This window comes from Rhinolophus sinicus, linkage group LG13, assembly GCF_036562045.2.
Source record: "Rhinolophus sinicus isolate RSC01 linkage group LG13, ASM3656204v1, whole genome shotgun sequence".
Taxonomy (NCBI): domain Eukaryota; kingdom Metazoa; phylum Chordata; class Mammalia; order Chiroptera; family Rhinolophidae; genus Rhinolophus; species Rhinolophus sinicus.
Window position 1 is genome coordinate 59,824,178 of NC_133762.1, and position 19,721 is coordinate 59,843,898.

Here is a 19,721-nt window from a genome sequence, read left to right on the forward strand (position 1 = left end):
GCAACTGCTACAAAAGGGATGGTAGGGAAAAAAATGACTTCACAAAAATACACTAAAATATTTGACAATTTTATACAGGAACTACCAAAGTTTTGGTATTTAATATTTAATAGCATTACTGACCAAGGTCCAAGATGTGAAGTTACAATGTTCAAGAAACTGAGGGGAAAGTCACTCAATAAACTAACAATTTAGTATGTGATAAGAAGAATGCACACGTTATAATATAAAACTTGTCTACACATAGCAGTCAGTTGTAAAAAGCCATTCGGTCTTCTCTTGGCTTGTAAAAACAGTGTTCCAGATTTCAGTGTAAATTAGAAAACTCCAACTCTTTTGTGTAGCAGGTATTTTGTTTTCACCTATCAGTTCTTCCATGCCAGCCTGTGTCATGAGGTCTGCAATGTTTTTCTCCAGGTCATCAGTGCGACTACTCATGTCATCAATTCTTTCAATGATCTGATCGGACATGGTCTGAAATTTATCTTTGATCTGTTGCAGGAGTGTCTGCACCACCAAGGTGAGATCCTGCATGGTCTTAGGGTCAGTCTCGGCCATCTCCCCGGTTCCCCGCTTGATGGTGATGTCTCCTATTTTCTTAAATTGGATGTCTAAGATCTTCAACTCCTCAGTATCTTCCCTCACAGCTATCCTGTTTGTCTTTGCTAGACTATGGCAAGCAGGAAGGGAAAAAAATGTCTCAAGAGAAGGACCAGGAGAAAAAAGCCATCACGCAGATAAAACTACATTTATACATATTATTTCCCTAGTAGAGACAACATAAAAAGTTCATCTCAGATATTTAATACATGTAAGGAAGACATGATTCATTTAACCACAAGCCTGTTTAAATTATGAAACTTATATTATTTCTCTGGTTCCCTGGACCTTTCTTTTGATGCTAGAGATTTAGAACAATTCTTCCCAAGCTTTCACAAGTTCCTTTCCATAAGGGAGAATATGTGGAAGAGATAGGAATCCAAAGTAATTCCTCTCGTTTCAACATTTTTTGCAATTTGATTAATAAGGTGGTTAAGAGTATGGACTCTGAAGTCACTTTTCCTGGGTTGTTCTGCTACTTTCTAACTGTGTGACCCTGGAGGGCTAGCGCAAGTTCAAGTTTGAGAAGCAAGGACCTTGATATTATTACTGAGTTAAAATTCTTCAATTTTAGTTGAGACCATTTGTGAGTTTCAGAGATCCACAATCTCTCCTTTCTCAGAGACAATGCTGTCATTCTTTTAAAAAAGATTTAATGTTGGTGCAGGCAAGGAAATTTAAGTTGATACAGGGCCAGCAGCTCCCATATTTATACATAGCAATCTGATTTCCTGGTGTGCAGGTGACCAGACATAATATTAAGTCTGATTTGAAAATTTCACCTATTTCAAAGAACATAAAATAGTTGGGAGATTCCTGCTTAATAAATAATTCATTTCACATAGAATATTTTGTCAATAAAATCTTCTTTAAGAAATACATTTAAGGCAATATTTCTCCAAGCTGGTATCAGGGAATAGGAACATGGTGAGATGTACAGTAAAAAAAAGGTTTTCATGGTCAGATATGTTTGTGAAGCACTGAGTTCTCAATTTCCACCTTGGGGAGATTCTCAATGAACTTTAGTATACTTATCTAAAGAATTGGGCAGAAAAACTAGAAAACTAGTGTTTGAGTCTGGGTTCTCCCAAAAGCAGACTCAGGAATAAGGTTTCCTGTGCAAGTAGCTATTGGGGAGGTGATGCCAGGAAACAGGGAGTAGGGAAGGAAGACTGGGAAAGGAGAACTGATGGAGCATGTGTTATTGAGCAGGTTACCTGAGAAGGGCCAAATCTAATTGGAGATCTTTGGGAGATTGTGTAGATACCTCACTGGGGGAGGAAGATGTGCTGGTTATTCTCCTCTCCAATCCATGATTGACTTTGGATGTTCGTGTGGCATTACTTCCTGACTGTTCTGGTCTGCCATGTGCATTGGGTGGCAGTGTCCTGCAGTAGGATGCTGCAAGCATTCACTGGACAAATGGGAGCCTTGGGGATGCTATCAGCTCTGGTACTCAGAATTTCTCAAATTTGACCACACATGCCCTTTCTCTCATGGACTTTTTTTCTTGTTTTCATAACAGCTACTAATATCCTATTGAACTAATATTTTGTAGAATAAACTAGAGAATTTTAAATTTTAAGTTATGTTTCTTTCCCCCCTTTTTTCTTTCCAGATTTATATCATAACCAGGAAATGAGGGGTCCATAAGATTTGCTTTTATAAAAGAATTTCTTATGGGAAAGAACAAATTTCTAAATTCTGTCACCAGTCTCCCACAGTTCATAAGCCAGGTTGAAATCTTTTCCTTATAAAATGTTTTATGCTGTTGCCTGTTCCAGTTACTGTGGTTGTATAACTAACCACTCCAAAACAATGGCTTAAAATAATGACATAGATTAAGCTCAAAGAGCCTGTGGTTCCAGGATTCAACAGGGCACAAAGTATATGGCTTGTCTCTCCTCCATGATGTTGGGGCCTCAGATGAAAGATTGAAGGCTGCTCACTCACAAATTTGGTATTTGGATGAAATTGTGCATACAGCAAGGAGCCCCTGGTGTGTTTGTCTCACAGAGCCTCTCCAGCATGTCATCTTCCTTCACGAAGGTTCAGGGTTCTCAGGGTGCAGGTCCCTAGAGAAAGAGACAGGTGGAATCAAATTACCTTTTACGATGTTGCCTCTGAAGCCTCATCATCACTTCCTATCACATTCTATTGTGAGGGTAAATACGCAGGTATGCCTGGTTTAGAGGCAGGAACTCGCACCCTACCTCTCATGGAGAACTGGCAGCATTGCATCAGAAGGGCAGCATGGAGAATGGAAAATGCAAGAATGCCACCATCTCTGGAAAATGCATCCTACCACACTTCCCAGGAATCCCAGCAGGTGGTAGGATGCACCTCTGTAGCAGTTAGAGAAACTGCTCCCACCTGTATCCCCACACCACCTTGTATTCTATGCAGCACAATAAGAAGATATTTCTCCTCTTTGCCCTTTGAGGTCTAGATGTGCCTCATTCATTACTTCATCTCCAGCACCCGATGTAATGCTGCACACAGCACATCTAAGTATGTGTTTTGAATGAATGAGTACATTGCGTCTCACTTTATTTTACCATTCTTATCAGGAGAAAGGGGAAGAAGAAGCAACAAAAAATGTCCATCCTCATGAGATTCAGTGGGAGAGCTGATACTATCAGCTTTCCCTCAGTGTCCATCATTCCTCAAAACATCCCATGGTGCAGGTGTTGTTAGGACCCCTATTTTATGGATGGAGTCTCACAGCAAGAGAGTCTGAATGCGATGCTCAGAGTGCTGGGGAAGCAGCTTCCCCTGGCAGAAAGGTCCAAGCTTCTCCATCCCCAGCCCATCTTCCTTGAGAAGACTGAAGAAGCAGAGCCCCTTGGAGATTTATTTCCAACTCCAGATCTCTGATCTCCTCCAGATGAGTGGTACAGAGATGGTGGAGTATCTGGTTAACTGCTCTCAGCTCCCTGATAGGTTGAAAACCCCAACACTGTGAAGCCCCCTCTTGCTGTTTCTCTATGTGCCACCTATTGGGGGCCTTAACCATTTGGTTTAACAACCAAGAACTTTGCTTCCTTTTGATGTTTTGCTCAGACAGCAAATTTATTTTCCTGGAGCTGAAGCCACTTTCTCTGCCAAGGTATTTTCATGCCCCAGGTACACGGGGAAAAGGCACCCCCTTCACAGAGTGTGAGTCATGGCCTGGAAACAGATGTTGGACATCTGGATGCCTCTCACAGTTTGCTTCCCAGCTTGAAGGCCTCATCTTCCCCTGCAATGAATTGGTACTTTTTTTCAGATTGGAGGAGTTTTACAAGATTTAAGAATTTATAGCTTTAGATTAAATAAGATTGAGCACTAAGAATTCAACTTAATGTTTTTAAGAGAATCCTTACATGGGGTTCTTAAATTCTGGAGCAAGGCAGCCACAGATTCCATCAGAACTGATCTACTCCCTATGAAACTCCCTATGAAACCTTCTCCCTGGTGAGCTATGGAAAATATTTGCTGCCCACAGCCTGGGGTGCTGGCAAACATTCCTGTACAGGCCTGGTGTCAGGCGCCATGGTGTGGCACAGCTGCAATCACGCTGGTTGGTCTTTGGCTTGCAGTCTGTCACAGGGTGTTTGCCTGAGAATGATCTGAGAGGCCACAGGGCTGGACTTATGTCTGGCGGGCAGAGGAAAATGTGTACAGCTATTTTAAAGCCAGGGGCTGTGCCTCTTGTCCACGGCCTGCTGCTCACAAGGACAAACAGGGCTCACCTAAGGAGGGGACATTCTCCAAACAAACCCCGTTACACTTCAAGAGTTGCTTTCAGATTGAAAAGAATTGGGACAAAAGAGTTGCATGTGTCTACAATAAGAGAAGCGCACAATTACTGATGCCTGCCCATTCCTGTCACTGCAGGGGCAGCCTCAAGAGAAAACCTGGTAAGGATACAGAGGGTACATCCAGTCATATGCACACACTCACACACAGATACTCTCACGTAACTGCACACACATTCATACTCACATTCATACACACATGTGAATCCACACCTTCACACCCATGTGCACACACACACAGATACACACACATAACTGCACACACATTCACTCTCACATTCATACACACGCACTAATCCACACACGCACTCACATAAATATATACACAAAGTCAGACATTCATATACCTACACTGCCACACATGCACACAATCTAAACACACAAATATATTCACAGAGGTGGACATGCACAAATATATACACACTCACACACACAGTCTCCCATGCACACACTCACACAGATAGCTCTCTAACATTCGGCACACACATGCTTATGCTCAGTTCAGACTTACACACACTCACATAAACTGTCATACATATACATATATTCTCACACACTCACAATGCACATCTGCACACCCACATACACATTCATACACACATTCCCTCACACAAAATCATACACTCGTTCATACATACTCATAGACACATTTAGTAAACACACTCACACATGTACGACTCACATTCAGATACATGAATGTAGTGTCTCTGTTTCTTGCGAATATTTTTGGAAAGCGTGAGATATTTTGTCATCTCCAGTTCCGTGGATGCCTTCACCCTGGGAGCCCAGCGTGGGCAGGGCTGCCCTCAAGGGCCCACTGACACTGATTGGAGTTTGGGTCAAGAGAGGTTTGCTGTATTTTCCCTCCTGTGTCCTGTGTGGAGGACAATGACTTCTTTGGTGTTTTTGAGGCCAGCTGGGGGACTGCAGGTGGACTCTCCTTGGTTGGTTGAATCTTTATGACCAGGATTGTTGACTCTCAGAAGTTAATGAACAATTTGCGTTTTCCTGTTTGATTACCTGTAGTTTGCCCGCTGAAGTTTACCTTATGCAAACCGATCACCTCTCTGCAGACTTTCCTCCTTTCCAGGTGTTTTCATGTGATACCTAGTTCATATAAAATAACTTTTTGAATGAGTCACCTGTTCTTTGATCTGGAGTTGTCTTGAAAAATGCAAGTCTAGCAAATATGGGGGAGCCTGACTGCAGACAGCTCAGGTCTAATCCAGGCTTGATGTTGCTTTGGGTAAAATGGCGAGTCAGGGTCCTTTCCCTGTATTATCGGGAAAACGAATGTATTTTTTTTGACATTTATTGTTACAGCACTGAATATTACAATAATGTTTATTAAAGTAAAAGTGTATTAATACCTTTTTCTACTAATCAAATCATTTTAATGTTTTCATAATTCCTCTTAGTACTTATTTATGTTCCATAAAATAAAGTAAAGTTTTATAAACAATCAGCTTTAAAGTTCTTTTCTGGATCCCTGGGTCCTAATCCTTATTCTTTAGAAAAACTTTTATGTAAGTGTTGATGTCATTGCATCAGGTAGCAAAACTGAAGGAAAAATAATAGAAAGAAGGAGGACTGCACCAGAATCAGTCTTTTTTGTGTGTGTGATGAATTACACGTAATATAAAATTTACCATCTTAGTCATTTTTAAGTGTACAGTTCAGTAGCATTAAGTATATCCACATTACTGTGCAATCATCAACACCATCCTTTTCTAAAACCTTGTCATGTTGCAAAATTGAAACTTTGTACCATTAAACAATAACTCTCCATTTGTCCTTCCTCCCAAATCTCAGCAACCATGATTCTATTTTCCATTTTTATAAATTTGACTATTCTAGACACTTCTATAAGTAGAATTATGCAATATTTGTTCTTTTGTGGCTGGTTTATTGCACGTCACATAATATCCTCAAGGTTCATCCATGCCGTAGCATGTGTAAGCATTTCTTTCCCTTGTAAACCTCAATAGTATTCCACTGTAAGTATATACATGTTTTGCTTATACATTCATCTGAGGAAGGACACTTGGGTTGCTTTCACCTATTGGCTGTTGTGAATATGCTGCCGTGAACATTGGTGTTTATAGTATTTTTTTTTTTTTAGACCTACTAACTACAAATTTCTTGTTGAATTGTCCCTCACTTAATTTTTCAGTCTCAGTTTTATTATCTTGATAAAGTGATTTCACCAAGGCTATGCAGTTAGTAAATGGGGGAGGGTGTGGATGGGATCATGAACTCTGATTCGGGGTTCTGCCTGAGACTCAGAGAGAGCAGCTCACAGCAAGACCCAGAGGGCACATGCGAGGTTATTTCATGAGCACCTCTTAGCTCTCAGTCCATGCTCAGCTGGGCAGCCTTTGGCATTCAGTGGGTTTCCCAAATATGTTCCCAGAAAGAGGAAGATCCTGTAGGCCCAGTGTCAGTGGACCTGATGGCACAAGTTCGTGTAAGTTGGGTGAAATGGAATTTCTCCAAGTGGACATTATCCAAGGAATTTCTCCAAATGGAATTCTGCAAATATACACACACACACACACCTCAACAACTGGGAGACCAATTCCTCCATATGGAGGCAACAAATAAGTGTGCGTAAAGTCAGTAAAGGAGCACCAAAGTTAGATAATGTCTTGCCTCTGGCAAAACTTAAGAGATGTTGACTGCATTGTCATGGGCACTATTGAAATGAATGAAGTGCTTATTAAATCAAGATCCATCATAACTGAGAATATTTATTTCGTTTTTATTATGTTGATAGTTCTACTTTTACATATGAATATTGTGTTTGGAAGAATAAGTATTACTAATTTCTTAAAGCATAAAGTTAGGGAAGAAATGCATTTAGAAAATGTAAACACACATGCAAAAATTAATACTTGTTTTGTTCTCCTTCCCTAAAAGCAACATAACAGAAACAGATTCACCTTTGGGGAAATGCAGAGAGCAATACTCACATACTCGCCTCTCTGTTCTTCCTGTCTAGCTACCACTCCTTTCTTTAAGACCATTGGAGGAGAGAGAGAGAATACTTTCCACTCTCCTAGGAATTGGGAGGTAGATGTCAGTTCCCCAGAGGCATCGCAGAACAAATTGGTGCTGCTTTCCCTGCCTTTGATGTCCATCCCCTTTTACCACAGAGTCATCTAGGAAAGAACCATTTAGTTGGGGTCAGAAAGAGCAGATCTTCTGAGAAGGGTGCCTTTCATCTCTGTCCTGGTAAGTCCTTCCATCATAATCAGGATTATAATTACAATTACGGATGTCTGGTCCTCTTCTCAGCAATTCTGACATAAATTGATTTGGGGGGAGAAGGCTGGACACAGGGGTTTTTAAGAAGTTCCCCCTGTGATTTAGATGTGAAACCACGATTAAGATCCATTTACTAGATGAGGGGAAACCGAGACTTTCCACTGGGGAAGGGTTCCCCGCACCTGTGAGGTAGGGTGAGGAGGGTTCCTTACCCACATTTTGTAACCCCAGGTCTCCATCAACTCACAAAGTAATTGGGACTTATAGCCAAAAAGATTCTTGTCCCCAGTGGACAAGATCTCATGAAAGAAAACAAACCTATTTCCTGCGGAAGCAAAACCTATACATGCTGGTGATCAACAAGTGACCTTAAATTCTCCCATTATTTTTTTTTAAATAAATGAATAACAGTTAAGATTATGACACTGTCACCTAGCATAAATGCATTAGTCCTAAATCCCAAGATGAAGCATGTCACATCCTCTTTGGTTGTTCCAGGGCTTTATTTTAAGCATCAGCATGCTGGGTCCATCTGCTATCAGTTGAGTGTGTGGGGGCACTTTGAAGCTCTGTTGTCTGCTGGTGAATGTTCCCCTGCTCAGTCCTCTCTACATGAGTAGTTTAAACTGCCCACAAGATTGGGTGCCAGCTCTCAAGTTGATATCCATCTACTAGGATGAGAAATGAAAAGACTGATCTCTAACTACAATTTTTTTTTCCCTACGTTATTCTGAAGGGTCACATAGCACATGTGGAGCAGGACAGCTGAAGACAATTACAAAATGAGTGAAAACCAACTCAGATAAGGGAAGATAGTGTTTGAAGGACATTTAGAGTCATTCTTAGTTGAGTATTCTCAGTACTAACTGGCTTAGAACCATGTATGATAATGGTAGCACAGACTAGAAGAGATTTATTGATATCAGAGGATGCTCTAGAAAGGGGAATCAGGTATTATCTTCCAGAACTTTCCAGCTAGTTTTTGGGAAATGCACTCAAAGACTAATTAGAGAAAGTACAACAACAGTAATAGATGATTATGTTTTGCAAATGCCTACTATTGCCAGGTATAGTGCTGTAGTCTCATTATCTGATTTAAGACTTCAATAAATATAGCAAGACAAGCAATATTGTATCCACTGTACAGATGAAGAAACAGAAGCTCAGATAGGCTAACTCACTCGCCCAAGGCAACACAGCCACTACATGCCAGTGATGGATTCCAACCAAGTCTGTTTGATTTGATGCTATGTGCCTACTAACGACAACTGTCAGTGATCATTTCTTCATTAACATGTTTCCTACCATGCATTCTCACTGTCACCCTCCCACCCACTCTGACCAGCTGTGCTTGTGTCACAATGCCTTTTGTACAGTGGCATTAGATGCATTGTCCCGAACACACACTTACCAGTATAGTCTGCTATCTAATGCTTTTCTATGAGATAAAGTCCCAGGTTTATAACCCACAGCCCTCTATAATAACTCTCCAGGAGAAACTGGCCTAAGCAGGTACACATTCCTGACACTGGACCTTTGTTTCCCTTTCTCCCTCCTAAAAAAATTCCATCTTTGTTACTTATTGAGCTTGTACCTATCTTTTAGGGGGATTGTGTGGAGGTAATGGCAACCATGAACTGGAGTCATCAGACCAAGAGTCACTAATTAGCTCTATAGTGGGAGAGACATATTCACTGCAAAATGGAGCTATGGGGTCATGAATGAGAGATAGTAAAAAAAAGGACCCAGAAGAAAATTGGTGTTCAATAGTTGGCTCAAGCTCTCTCATGCTTGTCTCAGTTCTTCCTTTGCCTTCCTCCCCTACCCCTGCTCTGAAATTCTTGGTACCTTCTAATTGGGGTCTCATAGTATAGTATTCTTTTCTTTTCCAAATGCTTCAACTTTGCAGCAAATGAACTGCAAATTCTTCAAAACAATTTACTAACATGTTTTATACTTTTTTGGACATTGTGCTTCATACACAGTGGGTTGTGTGAGAATATTCTGGATGAGGGCTAGAGGGGCAGCTTTCTCCTGGATGGAGGAGAAGGTGGAAGTCATTGTTTCTTTGTTAAGCTCTCCCCCTTCCTTGCGTGTAGACACAGGCAACTGCCATATCTGAGTCTCCATCAAGCTGGCTAACTCTGTTCCTTTGGCATGCTCTGGTGATTCTGAGACCCCACCCCACCCAACTTTCAGGCATACCCAAGCAGCTTCCAGTGGTTTATTCATACAAACCACCTGCATTGGCTCATGATGCAGACTTTCCTAGGGTTTCTCAAAGGTTTGCAGAAACCAGACAAGTAACATGTAGCTTGAGCATGTCTGGTACCTCTGGTTGAGCAGCCCTAAGCCTGACACTAGTGGCAGCTGGACTTGGTTCATGGCTTCGCCTCTCAAGGCTCTTTCAAGCACAGCATGGGTGGTCACAATCTGTAGGTTGCTTTATGACTCCTGCTAAGTGGGACCTGGTAGTGCATGAGCTGAGGCTGAACTTGACCTACAGTGAGTCCCCTCGCAGTACCAGCTTCAAACAAGCATCACTCAGCTGCCTCACAGGATGACACACCCAAGGGGCAGATTGAGCAGGCACCAGATCACTGCTGAGACAGATCCTGCTCTGTAGGGTCAGCCCCTATACTACAACTCCTCCACGGTAGTCACCACCAGTCCTAACAACAAATGAGCAGGTGGGTGAATCCTTCCCATTGACCTGCAAACATCAACAAAGGAACAATTAAGAGGAAGGTACACACAACCTGCACAAGGGACACACCTAGAGTGCACAGCTTAGGTGACCAGGAAGATGGCACCACTGAGCCCCACAGCACACGTATTACATCAGGCCACTCTAGTAAGACTGGGAGACATAGCAGACATACATAGAAACAAACACAGGGAGGCAGCCAAAATGGGAAGACAAAGAAATATGTCCCAAATAAACGAACAGAACAAAGCTAAAAAAAAAACAAAACAAAAAAACTAAACAAAATGAAGACAACCTACCAGACACAGTGTTTCAAATACTGGCTATAAGGATGCTCAATGATCTCAGGGAGAACTTCAACAAAGAGAGAGGAAACATAAAAATGGAAATAGAAAACAAAAAAGAACCAGTCAGAAATAAAGAATGCAATAACAGAAATGAAGAATACAATACAGGGAATCAACAGTAGATTAGATTAAGCAGAAGATCAAATCAGGGATTTAGAAGACAAGGTAGCAGAAAACACCCAATCAGAAGAGCAAAAGAAAGAAAAAATTAAAGAAAAATAAATGAGGAGAGTATAAAGGGCCTCTGGAACAACGTCAAGCATACCAACATTCACATTATAGGGGTACCAGAAGGAGAAGAGATGAGCAAGGAATTGAAAACCTATTTGAGGGCTGGACCAGTGGCTCAGGTGATTGGAGAGCCACACTCCTAATGGCGAGGTCACCGGTTCGATTCCCACATGGGTCAGTAAGCTGTGTCCTCTACAGCTAAGATTGTGAACAATGGCTCTCCCTGGAGCTGGGCTGCTGTGAGCAGCCGGAGGTTAGTGTGAGCTGCTGTGGGCTGCTGTGGACTGCTGTGTGGTGCCATGGGCTACTGTGCTTCCAGGAGAGGCCGGTGGCCAGCATGAGCAGCGGGCAGCCAGTGTGAGTGGCCAGCAGCTGGCGAGAGCTGCTGTGAGCAGCCAACTGATGATAGGCAACTGACTGCCTCAGCGGGGGGAGCACAAGGCTCATAATACCACCAGCATGGGCCAGGAAGCTGTGTCCTACACAACTAGACTGAGAAACAATGGCTTGAACTGGAGTGGGGTGGGAGGTGGAAGAAGGGAGGGGGGAAGAAAACCTATTTGAAGAAATAATGATGGAAAACTTTCCTAACTTGGTGAAGGAAATAGATATACAAACCCAGGGAGTGCAGAGAGTCCCAAATAAGATGAACTTAAAGAGGTCCACACCAAGACATATCATAATTAAAATGTCGAAGGTTAAAGACAAAGAGAGAATTGTAAAAGCAGTGAGAGAAAAGCAGTTAGTTACCTACAAGGAGCTCCTATAAGACTGTCAGCTGATTTCACAACAGAAACTTTGCAGGCCAGAAGGGATTGGCAGGACATATTCAAAGTAATGAAAAGTGAGGACCTACAACCAAGATTAGTAGCAAGGCTATTATTTCAAATTGAAGGACAGATAAAGCGCTTCCCAGACAAAAGAACACTAAAGGAGTTCATCACCACCAAACCAGTATTACAAGGAATCCTAGAGGGTCTGCTTTAAGACTATATATAAAGAGAGTGTGGTATATAAGCCAAAAGCAACAAAAGAACAAGACAAACAAATGAGAAACAGAAACCCATAGACATAGACAATAGTTTAGTGGTTACCAGAGGGTAAGGGGGGGGGGTGGGGGGTGGGAGATGAGGGTAAGGGGGATCAAATATATGGTGATGGAAGGAGAATTGACTCTGGGTGATGAACACACAATGGGATTTATAGATGATGTAATACAGAATTATACACCTGAAATCTATGTAATTTTACTAACAATTGTCACCCCAATAAATTTAAAAAAAATAAAAATAAAAAAAAAATGCAAACACATTTTAAGAAAGGAAAAAACTATTAAAATTGTAATACTCCATATATGTGCTGATAACAAGTCATGTTTGATGAATACAAGTCACATTTGACTTCTGCAGTTACAAGAGATACTCAAAATTGTTACCATCAGTGTCCAGACACTTCTGATTATGGCAAACTACTGCTTGAGCTATGTTGACCAGTGTTAACATCTCTTAAAATGTGTATACATTTTTTTTGGTACCCCCAGTGTGTGTGTGTGTGTGTGTGTGTGTGTGTGTGTGTGTGTGTGTATCCTTACATACGAGGTCTGACAATTAAGTTCGTGAATGATGTTGCTAACCTTTCTTGACATCAGAGAGATTATTCATTACGAACTTGTAACAACTGGACAAATAGTTAACCAAGTTTACTATTTTGAAGTGCTGTAAAGGCTGCCTGAAAAGGTTAGACGACCTGAAGTTTTCTGCAACAATTCATGGCTCTTGCATCATGACAACACACTGGCTCACATAGTGCTTCCTGTGAGAGAGTTTTTAGCCAGTAAAAAAATAACTGTATTGGAACATCTTCCCTACTCACCTGTTCTGTCCCCCAAATGACTTATTTATTTATCCAAAGATGAAGAAAATAATGAAAGGAAGACAATTTGATGACATCCAGGACATCACGTGTAATACGACAATAGCTCTGATGGCCATTCCAGAATTCCAGAGATCCAAAATTGCTTCGAAGGGTGGAGTAAGCATGGCATCGGTGCATAGCTTCCTAAGGGGAGTACTTCAAAGGTGACCATAATGATATTCAGCAATGAGGTATGTAGTGCTTTTTCTAGGATGTTCTCGAACTTTATTGCCCGAACTTGTATGCTGCCTACAAGGGACTCACTTCAGATCGACAGACACACACGGACTGAAAATAAAGGGATGGAGAAAGATATTTCATCAAAGTGGAAACAAACAAACAAAAAGCTATGGCAACAATACTTATAGCAGGCAAAATAGACTCTAAATCAAAGCCTATAAGAAGAGACAAAGAAGGACCTTGTAACCCCATTTCTGGGTATTTATCAGAAGAAATCCAAAACACTACTTCAAAAGGATGAGCTCATCCAAATGTTAATTACAGAATTATTTACAATAGCTAAGATATGAAGGCAACCTGAGTTTCCCTGAATGGATGAATGGATAAAAAAGGGGAGGTACATATACAGTGGAATATTACTCAGCTGTAAAAAAGAACTAAATCTTGCCATCTATGACAACATGGATGGACCTAGAGGATATCGTGCTGAGTATAGTAAGTCAGACAACAAAAGACAAATATCATATAATTTCACTTATAAGTGGAACCTAAAGAACAAAATAAAACATACAAACCAGAAACAAATTCACAGATATAGAGAATATATTGATCTTTGCCAGATGGGAGGGGCTTTGGAGGTGTGTGAAAAAGGGGAAGGGATTAAAAAGTACAAATTGACTGTTACTCAGCAGTGATGGGGATGTAGGGTATAGCATCAGGAATATAGTCAATAATATTGTAATAACTATGTATGGTGTCAGATGGGTCCTAGATCCATAGGTGTGATAGTTGGGAGGAGGTTCGGGGCAGGGTGAAAAAGGTGAAAGGATTAAGAAATACAAATTTGTAGTTATAAAATAGTCATTGGGATGTAAAGCGAAGCATGGGGAATAGAATCAATAATTTGGTAATAACCATGTATAATGCCAGGTGGGTACTAGTCAGGGTGATGACTTTGTAAATTACATAAATGTCTAACCACTGTACTGCACACCTAAAATTAATATGAAATAATATTGAATGTCAAAACAACAGATAATACTTGCAAAGTATTTAGAACAGTAACAAGTATATAGTTAAGTGCTCAATAAATGTTAGATATATATTATCATTACTAGATCCAGCTTATAGTTGATAAGATTAGTTTTAAAATTATTAACATGATGTATGTAATTTTTGTGCCCTAATACCAAAACATGTTTTTCTATACTAATATAAATTAGAAATTTTATGTAGAAATATTAGAAGTTTTAACATACAGAAATCAATGGAAAAGTTCATTGAATTTGCAGAAATAGGTTTATATATCAAGAACAAACAAACAAATCAATGTAAATGAAATTTCAGTATTCTCTACAGTTCTCATTTCTTCTGCTTGCTCTGTAAAGTTGGGATTTCTTAGAGTTTTTTCCGGTATTTCTACCACGCCTTTGAGTAGTGCATTTTAATCTCATGTCTTTAGTTATTACATGGGTGCTGACGTTTCCTGAGTATATATCGACAGCTGAGCTATCAGATCTGCGTATCCAAATCTACTCAACATTACAACTCTGATGTCTTACCGACACCGTTTTCTATTTCCTCATTTGTCCAAAACTAAATGCACCACCTTATCTATTAAACTGCTCCAAAATTTTGGAAAATAGTTATTAAACAAAATGGAAATATTATATACTATATATCATTTATATATATATATATATATAGTTATATTATATTTATATTATATTATATTATATTATATAATATTATATAATATTATATATCATTAACAAAAAGAAAAGAAAAGGCTCAGCTACTTGGTGCTAATGCAACATGGAACTGCAAGAGTCTTCCACACTAATAGGTGAAGGCCTACGAGGTGCAAATACCTCAGCCTGAAAACAAGACTACTGACTTTGTTGCATTTTATACCCAGAAAATCGGCATTTGTGGGTGGGCATTTTATACCTGCAAATGATAGGATACATCAAAATAGTAATTTCCCAACCTGTGGGGCAGAAGATCCCTGGAGAGAATAAGAATGATTCCCACCAAGCATGGCCTGTGGGCTGAGTAAACACTATACTTCCTACCCAAGATGTATTCATTAAATTTAGGATACCCTGGATTGTAAAGCCCACCAGCATTGATGTATTACTAGAAAATAAACATTGACATTAAATTAGTAGCACAATGGTGAAGATGTCATTTGTCAAAAACATGCCAATATTGTAGATATTAAAGTGTAAATTAAAAGGCACATTTTCAGTTGATGAAATATTTTTTGCACTATTTTTCAGGTTAAAGAAGACATTTTGGAATGGCGGCAGCGAGGTGGACTTTTTGAGTTCTCCTCTGGATCTTATCACAAACAGGACATCTATAACACATCAAAGGACTCTCTGCAAATCACGCAGAACAGCTAAGAGACTCATGCAAGGATTACTTGAAGGTGGGCAAATTGGGCGAGCAGGGGAAGAGGGAAGGGAGCGGAGTGGAGACGCAGCCACATCCGTGGCTGTGGAGACGCGGCCCGCATCCGCAGATGCAGAGACACAGGGGATCCTAGGACAGAACAGAGAACACAGAAGCAAGGAGGTGGAGCCACCACTTTTTCTGGCCTGTGGGAAGAGTGTGACACGGCTGGGCTGGGAGAGAGAAGACCCCTCTATCCCCAACCCCCACCATTTCTGCCTGCCTAAGGCAGGGCAATTACAACTGCGGATACACACCGAGGCATCAGCAGTAGGCTGCAGAGAAGCTCTGGGCTTTCAGCAGCTCAGAGATCTACCGCCCGCCACATACACACATAGGCACGCGAAAGAAGTGCCCTAAACTAAGGAGACTGGGCACAGGGCTGATGGTGCTACTCCCAGTGTGCATATGTGCAGGCAAGAGCAGAAACTCCACTGACATGTAGAAACTACCATCCAGACCCCTCAGACCCATGCATCTAAATCTGCAGTCCCAAGGTCACTCTGGGCACCAGGTGACCAGCTCTGCCTGCACAATACACGGAGGACACTTTGGTACAGCAGAGGAAAACCTGGAGATTACTTGGCGGGCTTAAGCCAAGACTGGTGCTGCTTTGTTTTGTCTTGTTTTGTTTTTATATCATTGATATATTTTCCTCTGTTGAGTGTGGGTTATCGGTTGTTTTTACATGTGGATGCATTTGGTTTTTTCTTTGTTGTTGTTGTTGTGCTTGGTGATTTGCTTTGTTCTGAAATTGCCCTACACCAGGGCCCAGCTTAAGAGGCACAAGATTCAACATACCCAGAGGCCAACTCCAGACCAAACCAGAAAACTACCGGGTTTGACCTACAAGTGACACACCCAGAGGGAATTCTCTACAGGCACAAGAGCCAATAGAGGCCAAACCTCATTTAAGCGGTCAACCCTCATGCAACAGAATATCCTGCTGTGGGCAGAGCCAAGTCACACAAATAGTCAGCCTAGAAGTCAACCCCACCTACTCAAAAGCTAAAAGCAATTAAAGATCAACTTCAACAGGACAATATACACAACACAAGAGTCACCTTTGGAGCACACGCAGAGGAGAAGAAGGAAGTGGATCAAGTCAAATATAAAGGACACATACTACATAAGATAACCCAGCAAGAACTAAGAACCCTAGGGGATCTACCTAATACATCGAAGCAAACACAGAGAGTCAGCCGGAATGGGGAAACAAAGAAACATGTCCCAAATAAAAGAACAGAAGAAACCTCCAGAAATGGAATCAAGTGAAACAGAGGTAACCAACCTATCAGAGACAGAGTTCAGAACACTGATGATAAGAATGTTTAAGGAGCTTAGGGACGACATAAAGAAGGGTAGGGAAATCATAATGAACAACCAGTTAGAACTAAAGAACATGATAACTGAAATAAAGAACTCACTTGAAGGAATTAACAGCAGGTTAGATGAAGCAGAGGATCGAATCAGCTACATAGAAGACAAGTTAGCAGAGATCACCCAAACAGAAGAACAAAAAGAAAAAAGAATAAAAAACAATGAAGATGGTTTAAGAGACCTCTGGGATAACATCAAGCACAACAACATGCGCATCATAGGAATACCAGAAGGTGAAGAGAGGAAGCAAGGGATTGAGAACATATTTGAAGTAATAATGTCCGAAAACTTCCCTAACCTGATGAAGGAAACCAACATACAAGCCCAGGAAGTGCAGAGAGTTCCAACCAGGATAAACCCAAACAGGTCCACACCAAGACACATTATAGTTAAAATGGCAAAGGTTAAAGACAAAGAGAGAATCCTAAAAGCAGCAAGAGAAAGACAGAGGGTTACATACAAGGGAACTCCCATAAGACTATCAAACGATTTTTCTACAGAAACATTGCAGGCCAGGAAGGAGGGGCAGGAGATACCCAAAGTGATGGAAAACAAAGGCCTACAACCTAAATTGCTATCATTTAAAATTGAAAGAGCTATAAAGAGCTTCCCAGAAAAGAATAAGCTAAAGGAATTTATTACCACCAAGCCAACATTGCAGGAAATATAAAAAGGACATCTGTAAACTGAACAAAGATGAAAACAATCTAACTACAAATTTAAAAAATGGCAATAACTATGTACCTATCAATAATCACTTTAAATGTAAATAGATTAAATGCTCCAATCAAGAGACATAGGGTGGCTGAGTGGATAAGAAAGCAAGACCCTTGTATATGCTGTATACAAGAGACTCACCTCAGATTAAAAGACACACACAGGCTGAAAGTGAATGGTTGGAGTAAGATATTCCATGCAAATGGAAATGAGAAAAAAGCTGGAGTTGCAATACTTATTTCTGACAAAATAGACTTTAAAATGAAGACTACATTAAAAGACAAAGATGGCCACTCAATATTAATAAAGGGATCGATCCGACAAGAGGACATAACCCTAGTAAACATCTATGCACCCAACATAGGAGCACCTAGATATATAAAACAGATACTGACTGACATAAAGACAGAGATCAACAGTAACACTATCATAGTAGGGGACTTCAACACACCTCTGACAACAAGGGACAGGTCTTCCAGACAGAAAATCAATATGGAAACAATGGCCTTAAATGACACATTGGACCACTTGGATTTAATCGATATTTTCAGAGCATTTCACCCCAAATCTGCAGAATACACGTTCTTCTTAAGCGCACATGGAACATTTTCCAAGATAGACCATATTTTAGGCTACAAAACAAGTCTTGATAAGTTAACAAAATAGAAATCATACCAATTGTCTTTTCTCACCACAGTGCTATGAAATTAGAAATGAACTACAGAGAAAAAACCTGGAAGGCACACCAATTCATGGAGGCTGAATAACATGTTACTCAATAATTAATGGGTCAACCAGGAGATCAAGGAAGAAATCAAAAGATATCTTGAACAAACGAAAATGAAAACACTACGACCCAAAATCTATGGCATGCCACGAAAGCAGTCCTAAGAGGGAAATTCATAGCACTGCAGGCCTACCTAAAGAAACAAGAAAAATCACTAATCAACAGTTTATCTTCACACTTAAGTAATCTGGAAAAAGAACAGCAAAATAAGTCCAAAGAGAGTACAAGGAAGGAGACAGTAAAAATCAGAGTGGAAATAAATGAAATAGAAACCAGAAAAACAATACAAATGAATTGTTTTAATAAATGAATCCAAGAGTTCGTTTTTAGAGAAGATAAACAAAATCGACAAACTTTTAGCCAGACTTATTTAAAAAAAAAGAGAGAGCGGACCCAAATTAATAAAATCAGAAATGAAAGAGGAGAAATTACAAAAGATACCACGGAAATACAAAAAATTTTAAGAAATTACTATAAACAGCTATATACCAATAAATTTGACAATCTGGAAGAAACGGACAATTTTCTATAATCATACAACCTTCCAATGTTAACTCAAGAAGAAACAGAAAACCTGAATTAACTGATTACCACTAGGGAAATTGAATCAGTAATCAACAATCTCCCAACAAACAAAAGCCCTGGATCAGATTGCTTTACAGGTGAATTTTACAAAACATTAAAAAAAAAATTATCTCCTATTCTCCTCAACCTCTTCCAAAAACACAGAAGGAGGGAAGCTCCCAAACACTTTTTAAGTGTCCACTGTCACCCTGATCCCAAAATCAGACAAAGACACCACACAAAAAAGAAAACTATAGGCTGATATCTCTAATGAACATAGATGCAAAAATCCTCAACAAAATATTAGCAAACAGAATTCAGCAATACATCAAAAAGATCATACACCACGATCAAGTGGGATTCATCCGTGGTATGCAAGGATGGTTCAACATCCGCAAATCACTTGATGTGATACCCCACATTAATAAAATGAAAAATAAAAATCACATCATCATATCAATAAATGCAGAAAAAGCATTTGATAAAATCCAGCAGCCATTTATGATAAAAACCCTTAAGAAAGTGGGAATAGAGGGATCATATCTTAACATAATAAAGGCCATCTATGATAAACCCACAGCTAACATCATACTCAATGGGGAAAAGCTAAAGCCATTCCGCTTAAAATCAGGAACAAAGCAAGCTTGTCCACTTTCTCCACTTCTATTCAACATAGTGCTGGGAGTTCTAGCCACAGCAATCAGACAAAAAAAAAGAAATAAAAGGCATCCAAGTCGGTAAGGAGGAAGTAAAATTGTCATTATATGCAG

General features: G+C 40.2%; 1 pseudogene; it reads right to left on the reverse strand.

Annotated features, from left to right (window-relative positions):
* Positions 1-237: 237 nt before the first annotated feature.
* Positions 238-565, reverse strand: LOC109435509 (heat shock factor-binding protein 1; annotated as a pseudogene).
* Between the last annotated feature and the right edge of the window lie 19,156 nt (positions 566-19,721).